Source organism: Raphanus sativus, chromosome 7 (assembly GCF_000801105.2).
Source record: "Raphanus sativus cultivar WK10039 chromosome 7, ASM80110v3, whole genome shotgun sequence".
Lineage (NCBI taxonomy): Eukaryota > Viridiplantae > Streptophyta > Magnoliopsida > Brassicales > Brassicaceae > Raphanus > Raphanus sativus.
The window spans coordinates 9,448,436-9,463,210 of record NC_079517.1 but is presented as its reverse complement, the minus strand read 5'-3'; the positions used below and the strand labels follow the sequence as shown (position 1 = coordinate 9,463,210).

Here is a 14,775-nt window from a genome sequence, read left to right as displayed (position 1 = left end):
TATTGTCAATACAATATCAGGTCCTGCAGACGTGATTGAAGGTGCTGGTAAAGCTAAATTTACATTGCCGAATGGAACAAGATTATCCATAAAAAATGCCTTATACTCTCCGAGTTCTAAAAGGAATTTGTTGAGTTTCAAAGATATCTATCGTCACGGATATGATACTCAGTCTGCAACTGAGGATGGAAAGAAATACATGTATGTAACTTCTGAGAAATATGGCAAAAGACATATATTGGAAAAGTTTCCCGAACTCCCTTCGGGATTGCATCATACCTACATAGATGCAATCGAATCCAATCTTGTAATAAAAGAAAATCCAGAAGATTTCACATTATGGCATGATCGGCTCGGCCACCCAGGCACCTCAATGATGCGTAGAATCATAGAGAGCTCACATGGTCACTCACTGAAAATACAGGAGATTTCTCAAGGGAATAAAATGACATGTGTTGCATGTTCTCTTGGTAAGTTGATCGTAAGACCGTCGCCAACCAAAATTAATACAGAATCACCAAAGTTTCTTGAAAGAATTCAAGGAGATATATGTGGACCCATACATCCACCTTGTGGACCATTCCACTATTTTATGGTATTAATTGACGCATCCAGTAGATGGTCACATGTCTGTCTATTATCATCTCGAAATGTGGCATTTGCGAGATTTCTAACTCAGATAATCAAACTGCGAGCACAGTTTCCCGATTACACTATTAAAAGAGTTAGATTAGACAACGCTGGTGAATTCACATCCCAAGCATTCAATGATTACTGTATGGTAACGGGGATTGAAGTTGAACATTCTGTGGCTCATGTTCATACTCAAAATGGTTTGGCCGAGTCTTTGATTAAACGCCTGCAATTGATTGCAAGACCATTGATCATGAGATCAAAACTTCCAACCTCTGTATGGGGACATGCTATTTTACATGCAGAAGCACTTATTCGGATCAGACCAAGTGCATACCATAAGTATTCTCCATTACAGTTAGCATTTGGTCGAGAACCAAACATTTCCCATTTTAGAGTTTTTGGTTGTGCGGTATATGTGCCTGTAGCACCACCACAACGTACAAAGATGGGACCACAAAGAAGGTTGGGAATATATGTTGGTTGTGATTCTCCATCAATTATACGATACCTAGAACCACAGACTGGTGATGTCTTTACGGCACGTTTTGCCGATTGTCATTTTGATGAGAAAGTATTCCCAGTTCTAGGGGGAGAAAACAAAAATGTAGAAAATGATATCAAATGGAGTGTACCTTCGTTGTTATATCTTGATCCTCCTACTAAGGAGTCAGAACTAGAAGTTCGACGAATCATGCATTTACAGAGTATAGCAAATCAGCTACCTGATGCTTTTGCGGATACCAAGACGGTAACTAAATCTCATATACCAGCTGCAAATGCTCCTGCTTGTATCAAAGTACCAAATGATCAAGGAAAAGAAAATGATACACGTGAGTCTAAAACACGCTTGAAGCGAGGTAGACCTGCTGGTTCTAAGAATAAAAATCCTAGAAAACAAAAGGATATCGAGATGACTGATACACCCAAAATAGCAGAAAGTATTTTGGAAGAAACAAACGATGAGAATACTGAAAAAGTAGAGCATCCTGAATCAGAAAGGAATCATGAGATTTCTATCAACTACATCCATAATAAGAAGATATGGAACAGAAATGAAAAGGATGATGTTGATGATGCTTTCTCATATATTGTGTCAAGTGAAATAAATGAGAAAATTGAAGATCCAGAACCGAAATCTGTTTATGAATGTCAAAAGAGACATGATTGGAAACAGTGGAAAGATGCAATACAAACCGAACTTGATTCGCTTAATAAACGAGAAGTATTTGGATCTATTGTACTCACACCTGTAGATGTGAGACCTGTTGGGTACAAATGGGTTTTCGTTCGAAAGCGAAATGAGAAAAATGAGATCACAAGATACAAAGCTCGTCTTGTTGCCCAAGGTTTTTCTCAAAGACCGGGAATTGATTATGAGGAAACATATTCTCCTGTTATGGATGCAATCACTTTTAGATTCCTGATGAGTCTAGCAGCTGATAAGAATCTTGAGATGCGTCTTATGGATGTTGTTACAGCCTATCTATACGGGTCAATAGATACTGATATCTACATGAAAGTTCCTGATGGATTTAAAATGCCAGAAGCATTAAGTTCCAAACCGAAAGAGTTATGTGCAATAAAATTGCAAAGATCATTATATGGGTTAAAACAATCTGGACGTATGTGGTATAATCGTCTCAGTAAGCATTTAACAAGAGAAGGATATGTAAATGATCCCATATGTCCATGTGTTTTCATCAAGAAAACAAAATCCGGATTTGTGATAATCGCGGTATATGTTGATGATCTAAATATTATTGGAACTCAGAAGGAAATACAAAAGGCATCAGACTATCTCAAAGGAGAATTTGAGATGAAAGATCTCGGACAGACACAATATTGTCTTGGCCTACAAATAGAGCATTATCAAAATGGTATATTTGTGCATCAATCCACATACACTAGAAGAGTGTTGAAACGCTTTAACATGGATAAATCAACTCCTCTTAGCACTCCAATGGTCGTTAGATCACTTAATATTGAAAGTGATCCATTTCGACCATCTGAGGAAAATGAAGAGATACTTGGTCCGGAAGTACCATATCTAAGTGCAATTGGAGCACTGATGTACCTTGCAAATTGTACACGGCCTGATATATCATTTGCTGTTAATCTTTTGGCAAGATTCAGCTCATCTCCCACAAGGAGACATTGGAATGGAATTAAGCATATCTTTCGTTACCTTCAAGGGACCATTGATTTGGGTTTATTTTACTCTAAAGATTCAAAAGGTCCAATGGTTGGTTTTGCAGATGCAGGATATCTTTCAGATCCACACAAAGCCCGATCACAAACAGGATACGTTTTCACGATCGGAGGCACTGCTATATCTTGGCGTTCTCAGAAACAAACACTTGTAGCCACTTCTTCAAATCACGCTGAGATCATCGCACTCCATGAAGCAAGTAGAGAATGTGTATGGCTAAGATCAATAAGCCGACATATCTGTTCAAGCAGCGGAATTGACGAAAATACGGAGCCAACTATTCTATACGAAGATAATGCGGCATGTGTTGCTCAAACGAAGGAAGGATATATCAAAAGCGATAGAACGAAACATATACACCCGAAGTTCTTCTCATACACCCAAGAGCTCGAGAAGAAGAAAGAGATTGAAGTAAGATACGTTCGATCATGCGACAATGCAGTTGACCTCTTCACTAAATCACTTCCTACCTCGGTGTTCAGAAAACATGTTCATAATATTGGAATGCGTCATCAGAAGGATCTATGACTGCTCATTCGAGGGGGAGCTTACGTGGTTGTACTCTTTTTACCTTACTATGGTTTTTCCCATTGGGTTTTCCTAGAAAGGTTTTTAACGAGGCAACAAAGACGTTGAGCAAAAGATGATAGTGACACTGGTCTCCAAGGGGGAGTGTTATAAACATGAAAAACAGAAGAAGAAGCAACGTCAAAGATATACGCACCGTAACTTCGACAAATGAGATTTATTATGTGGAGCCCACGTCACTATGCACGCACAGTAACTTTTTCTTTTTACTCTCTATATAAACGAACGAATTCGTTCGATTGTAAACACACCTCTCTTCCTCTCTTCTATAAGAAACTCTCTCTCGTTTATTTATCATACATCAGTGTTATCTTTCTCCTGCGGGTATAAAATTTCTTTCTATAAAATTTCCGATACACATAAAATTTATAAGTCTTTTTATAACAAATATAAGATTAAGAGAACTACATAGAGCCAGTTACCTTTGTTTCTTATAAAGAACGATTTTCAAGCTGATGATGTAGCTGTAAACACATGTAGGTTCTAGCATTCCGTTACATAAAATTACTTCTAGTTTGGTCTAAAAATTCAGTGTAAATATTTATCGACAGATGATTTTCCTTTAAAAAAAAAAAAAAAAAAATTTATCGACAGACTTGTGACTTTCGTCGAGCATAAGACTAGGAAAAATATCCGTAAAATTTAATTAAATTCGTTATTCGTTTTTATTAGAACCAACAAATTTGATATCCATATTAGTATGAAGCAAGACAAATATTTTTACATAAAATATCTGTCAAAAACAAAGTAAATAATAAATACTAATATTTATAAGAATAAATATTTGATCTGATCCGTATAAGTTATATGCATATGTATACATATATGTAAATTATAATTATCATATTTAACATAAATTTACAATATGTTTATTTATTAAATTGATTTTTTATGTATTAGATTATTTTAAAGTAAATAAATTTTTATTTTTGTACTAAATTATTATTATTTTATATTATATATTTATTTTTAATTTTAGTTTTATTTATATAGATCAGATAAATATCCAATAAAACATATTTTTTTTTGGATATAAACATCGATTATCCGAAAAAATGCGGATCAAATTAAATAATTGATTATTCAGATAAAAATAAATCTAACCACTAATACAAAAACTTAAATATTGGATTTGTGCCTACCCTTAGTGAAGCCAACATTACACATGCAATCTTATCTTCTCTACAGAAATCTAGAAAAATTGCTGTAAGTATATCTAAAAAGAAAATTGATAAAAAGTATACTCCTTGATTAGATGCAATGCATTATCCCTTTTGTGACTGTACGCCAGTTGTGTACCCAAATTCATTGTCTTTTGTCCCGAGTAAACGATATGATTGGGGATATAGCAACTTTTTTTTATTGTTTTGCCAATTACGACGCGACGCATGGTTCATGGACGTAACAGACACAATTAATAACTAAACTAGTAGCTGATAAGAAAAAAAACAACTTAGGTTTGTACGCGAAAAATGTCAAAATATATTAAGTCTGTATAATTAGTCGCGTAATTTGCAAAGTTTATTATCATTCTATCTCTTCTCTCTCCCTTATATCCTGAATTCCTGATCTCGAGCTAATAAAGAAGAAAGAAGAGATTGACATAGGTTTTTGTGAGAGGCGCAGGGAAGTTGGCACTGTTCATGTTGACTATATCCTAATCCAAAATAGCTCAGCCAAAGTAAATTATGTGATTTATTTAGGACTATGATATTTGGCAGGTTAGCCAAGTTTAAAGAAAAATTTAGTCATTTTTTTGTGTTTAATTTAAGATGCTTGTTACTGAGAAGATCTCTATTGGAAACTCATACACACATTACAATATATAAAATTGTACCCTTTTAGGTCATTATATAATAGTCGTATATATAAATACCTCTTTGGATTTCGTTTTTTCTCTCTATGCGACTCCAAGGCGATTAGGGTTTGTTCACCTTAGTCTGCCGCCGTCGGTGTGGCCTCTCGCCCACCGGTGAGAACCTCTTCTTTCTCCCTCCTCTTCCTTTCTTCCATGGTTTCGATGCTGCTCCTTCAGGGTTCGGAGTCACTGTTGCTCCTCCCCCCACCTCCTAAGCCGCCGCCATTTGTTTTTCTTCTAGATCTACTCATTGGGGTCTCTGCTCCCGACCCTCCTGATCCTCCCGACGCTTCTGAAACTCTCGCATTGGATATGTCCTCTTTTCCCTGCCATTGTTTCACCTTAGCAGCTGCGAGGTCTCCTCTTCATTCTACAACAACATCTGACTCAGCCTGTTTGTTGATTGTTTCTCTTGGAGTGACCTTGTCAAGCCTCTGCTTCTTCCTACCAATGGTTATAGGTTTCAGATCTATAGTTTCATATGGGGAAAAATTTGTTTTTTCTTCCTGTTAAGCATAACTTGGAAAGGTATGACCTTTGTGACCTCTCTTGATGTTTCTATTTGGGATGGAACGTACCTTAGATTTGGATTCCTTGTCCTCCGTATAAGAAACCATTCACGACCATTACCTCAGTATGAGGATCTTATGCTTCTTGTCAGTCATTGTTTTACTCATTATGAAGATGTTAGGCACTTGTTTTGCCTTCACTTACCTCAGTATGAGGTTCACTTATCTCAGTATGAGGTTCACTTACCTCAGTATGAGGCACACTTACCTCAGTATGAGGCTCACTTACCTCAGTATGAGGTTCACTTACCTCAGTATGAGGCTCACTTACCTCAGCATGAGGTTGTTGTTCGAAATCTCTTTTTGCGATCATCACAATATATTTGTATGTTGGTAGTCTTCTCTGATGTTTCAGGTCTACAACTCAAAAAGATTAGAGATGGAGTTAAAGAAGCCAACCTTGGCTTCGTATTTTCAGACTTGTTTGTCTGGCCGTGGTGGTTCTTGCAACTCTACACCCCATTATGGTTGCAGGTTTCCTCACAATTCGAAGGCTCATTAATATGGTGCTTGATCACCTCTGTAGCCAAGTTCCTTGCTGCCTTCTATGCATTTATTGCTGCAGCATGTTCGGGTATCAGTTCACTGCGTGTGTTCTCCACTTCCCGTGGCTTCATCTCACTCAGCACTGATTGTGTTTCACTTTTAAGTTGCTTGTGTGTTATGTTTGCTTTTATCTATGTTTGTGTTATCCGGTTTGCTTTTGATGCAGCGGTTTCTTTAGCTATTGTGGCTGTATTATTGTTTCTGTTGAATAATTCCTCTCTTGATGGAGTGTAAGTTTTATTAATGAAAGTTGGTTTGAACAAACAAAAAAAATATAATAGTCGTATATATAAATATATAGTCTTGCTTGGATCATCGCAGGAGCAGCTACTCAGGAAGCATCTAAGGATCTACGACACAGGATTACGTCAACTCTGCCCTGATAGCTGAGGCGCTGGCGGTAAGGGAAAGACTATTCACGGCGGCAAACCAAGGAATCTCGAATTTTTGGTTGTGTTCCGATAATCTAACGCTCATCAGAGCAATCAACTACAAGATTCAGAAGAAGGAAATACTAGGGATCATCAATGACATTCATGATTTCGCTTCTGGATTTGTTTCAATTGTTTTTTTTCATATTCATCGAAAAAAAAATGAAGAGGTGGATTCTTTAGCAAATGCCGTAATGGACCCTCTTGGGCTGGCCAATTTCTTTGGGCCCATTAAATGCATTATTCAGTGACAAAAAAATAATATAAATATATAGTCTAAAGATAATTTTTTTTTCTTTTGGGTAAACCTAAAGATTAATTTTACGGAGCAATATTTTAAATTTGATATCTTAGGGTTCTTCAACTCTCTTTCAGTCATTCGGTGAGCCCAACTGCCCAAGTGTTCACTGGAATATAGCTTTGAGGACTCTAGAGTTGGTTTCCATCGAAAGAATCTCAACTTATCAAAGTGACAAGACTTTTATGCTTCATCTTTCACTTTTTTTTTGCTAACTTTCATCTTTCACTTGAAAACATGTTTTGCATTAAAGTTATTTAAATCCGGTTCTCTATTGTATTTCTAATGTTCTGTATGCGGATTTGGTACTTAATACTTATACTAGATTTTGACCCGCGCTTCGAAAGCGCGGGTATTATTTTTTACTTTTATGAAATACATTATTTGTTTGTAATTATTGAACATATTTATTTTAGTAAAACTTTCTTTATAATAAATTTGACACACATAGTGTCTCTGGTAAACTATGTGTTTCTCTGACTTTGTTTTATTCCCTCTCCAATCAACATATCGAAGCGCGGATATTATTTTTTACTTTTATGAAATATATTATTTGTTTGTAATTATTGAATGTATTTATCTTAGTAAAAATTTCTTTATAATAAATTTGACATATAGAGTGTCTCTTGTAAACTATGTATTTCTCTGGCTTTATTTTATTCCCTCTCCAATCAACATATTTATTTGGCTTGTTGTTAAAATAAATGATTTTAAAACGCAACTGTTTACTTTGATATTTTGTTTAAACAATGTGACATATTTCTGTATTAATTGTGTTCAATTAAATATTTACATTGTAATTTAAATTTGTATACAAATCAACATATTTGTGTAGTTTGTTATTAAAAAAATGATTTGAATCCAAATGTAAGTATTCTTATAGTGATTTTTTCAGTTCATATAATTTTTTAAAATATATTTATTTCAACTGAACCAATTAATATTTTGTTAAATTGGCCCGTGAAATATATTTTTATACATCGATATTCAAAAGATCTGGTAACTAACGATACTCAAAAGATCTGGACCGAATCAGGTTATATGGTTATTTTTGTTACAAATATCCGAACCCGTTTTAGATACATTGGTTATTTAGATATTTTTAGGTTCCTATACATCAGAACCGAATTCATCCAGATCTAGAATGATCCAACTCAAAATCTACACATAAGTTTATAATATTCAAGCGGGACTTGGTTACCAAAAAAAAAAGGATATCCGAAAAGAACAACATGTACCTAAATAGACAGATAATGTTCATGTCTAAATAATTATATAAATTAATAAAAAACTGTTTTATGTGTTTTGTTAAATTAAGTGAAATAGAAAGAGTTTTTTATCAAGTAAAATAATTATATGGAGTGGAAAATTAAGTGACAATAAATGTAGGACATTTTAAGTATTTTGATTTAAGTTATTATTTTATTCACAAAACATATTTTTGAACTATGTTTTTGGGTACGTAATTTTCCACCGATTGTAACTAAAATAAAAATATTTTAATAAAATAAAATAAACCAAATGTTTAATCATATGTAAAACCTAATTATTTAGCATTTTTGATTTTATAATTGGCACAAAGTTAATATTGATTAACTAATAAATAAAAATATGCACTATTATTATTATGGTAATATAATTAATGATGTAATTTATTATTAAGGTAATATAATTAATTAAATTGTTAAACTAAGTGAAATATGGAAACACAATTAATAGATACTACTATTCAAGTTTCCAAACACTCCATTTTTTATAGCTATAACCAAACACATTAAATTTTTTTATTAATCTTATCCAAGTATCCAAACGCACCGAATTTGTACTTCACCTTTAATAAGATAGATATAGAAAAAGGCGTGTGATAACATAACGCTGGAAATGGATATTTCAAGGTTCAATATATTTTGAATAAGTATTTAACGAAAATTACTAAAAATAAAGTTAAACAAAAATCAAATGTTGAAGTGGAAGTGATTCTTGCAGCTCCTATTACTCCAAAACTATTTCGTTAATCAATAAAACACCTTAAATTGTCGAGGAAAGAAATACGTAATGACATAGGCTAGTTCCTGCGTCGTTCACTGCTCTGTAAAGTTTGGTCGTCGGTCAAAAAGAATCAACTGGCAATAGTAATATAATACTATAAATGGATTCTCGAACATGATGCAAATCACCTGTAGTTTTGGTGGCTTTAATCAGTTGAGAAACTATTCTCGAACATGATGCAAATCACCTGTAGTTTTGGTGGCTTTAATCAGTTGCAGGGCCGTCTCGAACTTTATATAGACCCTGTTCAAAATAAAAACTAAGACCTTGTTAATGATCTGAAACAATTTAGATTTTTTTATAAAATATCATTAAAATATAAAATAACTACTACAATTTAATTATTGTATATTTAAATACCCCTGTCACCATTTTCTAGTTTTTAATGAAAATCATTGAAAATGATCATTTGGCATTTTTCAATACAAAATCATCAATTAAATCATCAAATTTGATCATTCTTCTAGCCGTTTCTAGCTTTTTAGTTTTTCTTTTACGTTTATTATACTCTTGATTAGACACGACACTCTTTTTTTTGTCGACAGAAGTTGTATGTTAGTTTTTTTCCTTTGTGTTTGCTATTTTTTATTTTTTTTAAAAGGTGAAGAAACTATATCTTGTTCTCTCTATTTAAAATCACTAATTGATAATTGTTTCATTAACATAATCAAATTAGAATGTTAACTTTCTATACTGCCATTGAATATTCAAGAACACATCAATAACTATTTCTTACTTTCCATAATATATAATTGATATAAATACTAATTACTTTATAATTTTTTGCATTTTTAGTTTAAATAAAGAATTGTAATTTATATTCATTGGTTATAAATACGAAAATTAAATTCAAATATAGTTTTCTGATTTTTTAATAAATATATGATTTTAAATTTATAACTATTACTAATCCAAAAAAATTATGGATCCTCTAAAATTTTGGACCCTGTTCGACCGTTCCACTTGCACGTGCTAAAAGACGGCCCTGATCAGTTGAGAAACTATGACCAACCAATTAACTTTCGAAAGGTGTAATGGAACTAAACTAGAAATTATCGATGTGATTGAGACTTTCTCATTGTGGAATGTGACAAAAAGATCTGTCTCCAGAAACCTCCAGGCTCCAGCCCAACCAACTAAGAGCATGCCCATCAGTAAGTTTGTAGAGGGGTTCATAAAAAATATTTTTTAATTATTTTTTCTTTTCTGTTTGTTTTAAAAAAAAAATATATATATATATATATAATAACTGAATTAATCGTGAACCGCCACGTTTTACGGGACCCGCGAAATAGTTAAGGATGGAGTTCACGCGGAGAATTTTTCGTACATAAGTTCAAGTTGGTGAGATTATTTTAATATTTTTTTGTTTTGGAATTTGTGTGAACTTTGTTTAAAAGCTTCCAATGAGAATGCTCTAGCATGTTTATTAGCCTTATAATTCTTCTATATAGGCAACTACGCATACGGAATTAATTTATACAAAAAATCTAGTTACTTACTAATATGTACGCATGTAGAAGAACCTTTAGTGGTGCCAACCAACTATCCAAGACTATCTCCATCCCCAAATACAAAGATTAATCATATAAAAGTTTAAGTACCAACAAATATGGACAAACACTTGGAAACTATTAAGAATAAGTTCTTAAATGCTGACAAAAAAAGAACAAGTTCTTAAATAATTCATACTTTTATCTGCATTTATTTTGAAACGGTATATTAGCTTCTGTTTGCTATAGATGAAGGGGGTGAATTGATATTTGTAAATTTTTAGCATACTATTCAAATTTATATTTTGTCAGATAAATATTTATATATTTGTATACTTATACATAGAAATTTTGTTTGTAAGGTTTTCTCCAATAGTCTAACATATATGTGATAAGATTTTTTCGGCTAATCTGATAGAATTATGGAATGGTTTTAGGAACCCTAAAACTTTGATAAAATTTAGATAGTCCAACTGAATAATTGGATTATTTACATGTACTTATGTAAAACTAATACTATTTTCACTTTGTGCTATCTTTTTATTATTGCTCTCGACATAAACAATTTTTTTGGTATTCAAGAATCAAAGATAAATTCATATATGGTGTTATCATGCAAAGTTTAATTTCTCTTCAAATTAACTAGCTAAAATAGCATTATATAAATGTTGGTATTATAAACTGTAATGTTGGATCGATTTTGAACAATGATTATATCAAACTGTTTGTGGTTTAGTGGTACTATAAAGATGTTAATTCCTTTGTGTTTTGAATTCAAACCTTCTCTGATACAGTGTTATATTTGTATAAGGAAAAAAATGTCAAAATAGATAAAAATTGTCAAATTTTTTTTTTTAAAATAGCATCTATGTCCTCTTAGTATAATTTTTTTTTAAAATAGCATATTTGTCCTCTTAGTATAAAATCTTTTTTTTGTTTCATTTTTTCCTTAATTTCCTTTTTAATATATCAAACTTAATGAAATAAACATTTTTATGAGCAAAAAGTTATTAAAAATATAAACAATTGATAAAATACCCATACACATATACTGGTAAATTTTTTGTTGTAAAACTTGTTAAATTAAAATTATTAATTGTGTTCCACCGAAAGAAGATGTCATCTTCTATGAAAAATGACATAGTGGAAATTGAATATCAGGTTTAACAAATTATTCTATTTTTTTTTGCTAGAATCAATAATCTACTTTTAAATAGAAATCTAAATATGAGGAATGTGAAGTCCACAAATATTAATATTTAAAATAGCTATGTTTCTTCTGAATGCATTTTCTATTTTTATATTAATTCTAAAGTTCTACGATATGAAATCTAAAGACAATTCGAAAGTTTACATATAGTAACATCTGCTTACGGATTATTTGTTGTTCTCTACACATTGTAGAAGTTACATTCTATGGATAAAAATAACCATATTTTCGAAAATATGACAAGTTCAGTTTCAAAATATTATAAAAATATATGAGAAGATTTTTAATTTCCTAAAACGTGTTTATGCGATTTTCTTTAAAAAAATAAAAAAATTGAAATTAATCTGTTGTTTTAATTAGTATTTGTTTTATTTGATATTTTTATGTATAGAAATGAGTTCTTAAATTGTTAAATGATAAACAAGGGTTAAATTGGATTTTTAGCGAACATTATACTAAAGATATCATTTGAATTTATATTAAAGGGACAAAGATGCTGTTTTTGGTTCTATTTTGGAAAATTTTCTTTTTTTTTTAATTCGGATTTCCAAAATAGATTATAAACCTAAAATATATTATGAGCCTAAAATTGGAATTCCTACAGTATTTAACAAGTTGGTTGTATAAAGTGTGATGTTGGATCGTTTTTCCCAGCGGCATGTAAGGTATACCAGTGCTATTGTATAAACGTTAGACTGATTTCTACAGTTAAATATATATACGGTTATTGGTGTTCAAGTCTTCATGGCTATGCCTTGACTTGATGCAAGCTTCACGAATTAGACAAGATTTTAAACGAACGACTTGGTAAGTTATATTACATCTTTGGATCATGTTGTCCGTCCATCCAAGGTATTAGATGTTTCAATGAGGAAGATGATGACGAGAGGAAAGGTTGTTACAGAGTAAAAGAAACTTCATATTCAATCATCTTAGTTTGTTACAATGAATCATGAAGAATATATATAGCTGGTTTAAGCTAAAGGAAACTAAACCAACTTGTACCGAGTTCCTAAACCGGTCATATAATGATAACTCTAATACCCTCCCTTCAAGATGGAACAAACAGATGGTGAAGTCCCATCTTGAGCAGTAAACGCTGAAAGACTGCAGGCTGGACGGCTTTGGTTAGAATATCAGCTAGTTGATGCTCTGACTTCACGTGCATCGTCTTGAGAAATCCACTCTGTAGCTTTTCCCGAACAACATGACAATCGAGCTCAATATGCTTCGTCCGCTCATGATAAACTGGATTGGAAGCAATATGTAAAGCTGATTGATTATCACAAAACAGCTTAGCTGGACCTGTAAGGGGACAATGGAGATCACGTAGCAAGTAGTCCAACCACAGAAGCTCACATGTCGTATCTGCCATCGATCTGTATTCAGCTTCAGAGCTGCTTCGAGAGACAGTTTGCTGCTTCTTTGCACGCCACGATATAAGAGAGTCACCTAAGAAGATGCAATATCCAGTGGTCGATCTTCGAGAATCAGGACAGGCGCCCCAGTCTGCATCACAGAAAGCCGTAAGAGAAACGTCTGATGATGCAGAGTAGAATAAACCTTGAGCAGGATCATTCTTCAAGTAACGTAAGACGCGTTGAGCAGCTTTCAAATGATCAGAACGCGGAGCAGACATAAACTGGCTCAGTTTATGAACTGCATATGTGATATCCGGACGAGTATGTGTAAGATAGAGAAGCTTTCCCACAATCTTCCGGTAGATAGATGCATCAGGAAGAAGATCACCAGAGGTAGAGGAATCAGAAAGCTTCAGATTTGGTTCCATAGGAACGGACACAGGCTTGCATCCAAGATAGCCAGCATCTTGAAGTAACTCAAGAGTATACTTCCTCTGGTTGATGGAGATACCAGTTTCATTCCGAGCTATCTCAAAACCCAAGAAGTATTTGGCAGGGCCAAGATCCCGAAGCTTGAAAGCATTCTTCAAAGCCTGTTTGAAAGAGTCAATCGCAGCATTATCATTGCCAACAATCAATATATCGTCTACATAGACGAGAGCTGCAACAAAGATTGAAGCAGAGCATTTGACGAAAAGAGAGTGATCTGAAGGTGCTTGTGTGAACCCTTCAGTAGTTATCACATGAGAAAGCTTCTGATTCCATTGTCGTGAGGCCTGCTTGAGGCCATAGAGGGACTTGTGCAAACGACAGACAGAGTTTGGAGGATAAGAACGTCCAGTCAACTCTGTGTAGCCTTGTGGAATAGTCATGTAGATCTCTTCGTCTAAGTCGCCATTAAGAAAGGCGTTACTTATATCAAGTTGTGCTGTTGACCAATTTTTCGCAGCAGTGAGGCCTAACAGAGCACGGAGAGTACCAAGCTTAGCAACCGGGGAAAAAGTGTCCAAGTAATCCAAGCCTTCTAACTGCGTGTAACCCTTAGCAACAAGATGAGATTTTGGGCGTTCTACCGTACCATCAGGATTAAACTTGTAAGTATTAATCCACTTACAACCAACAGGATGTTTACCAGAAGGCAGTTCACAGATGGACCAAGTGCCAGTCTCCTCCAAAGAGTTCATCTCAGACTTCATAGACATCCGAAACTCATCACGAAGGATCGCCTCTTTATATGTTTTGGGAGCAGTAACCGTAGTGATGTTGATGAGGAAGTTTCTATGATCAGATGCAACATTATCATATGATAAAAATGCAGAGATGGGATGAGATGTTGTATGACTAGAATGTGCAGGAAAATCAGTGTTGTTCAAGAGATAGCAGTGATATTGATCAAGGTAAGCAGGCATTTTAGTTTGACGCTTAGATCTATGACCAGAAATAGAATCATTGTTATCACGAGAAGAACTAGGAACATGAGAAGATGAAGGAGCAGAGACAGAGTCAGATTCATGAAATGAAGTAAAA

The 14,775-nt window shown here is 33.5% G+C and overlaps 1 pseudogene; it reads left to right on the top strand.

Annotated features, from left to right (window-relative positions):
- The first annotated feature begins 5,042 nt into the window (after positions 1-5,042).
- Positions 5,043-7,109, top strand: LOC130497498 (putative transmembrane protein At3g54730; annotated as a pseudogene).
- Positions 7,110-14,775: the final 7,666 nt, after the last annotated feature.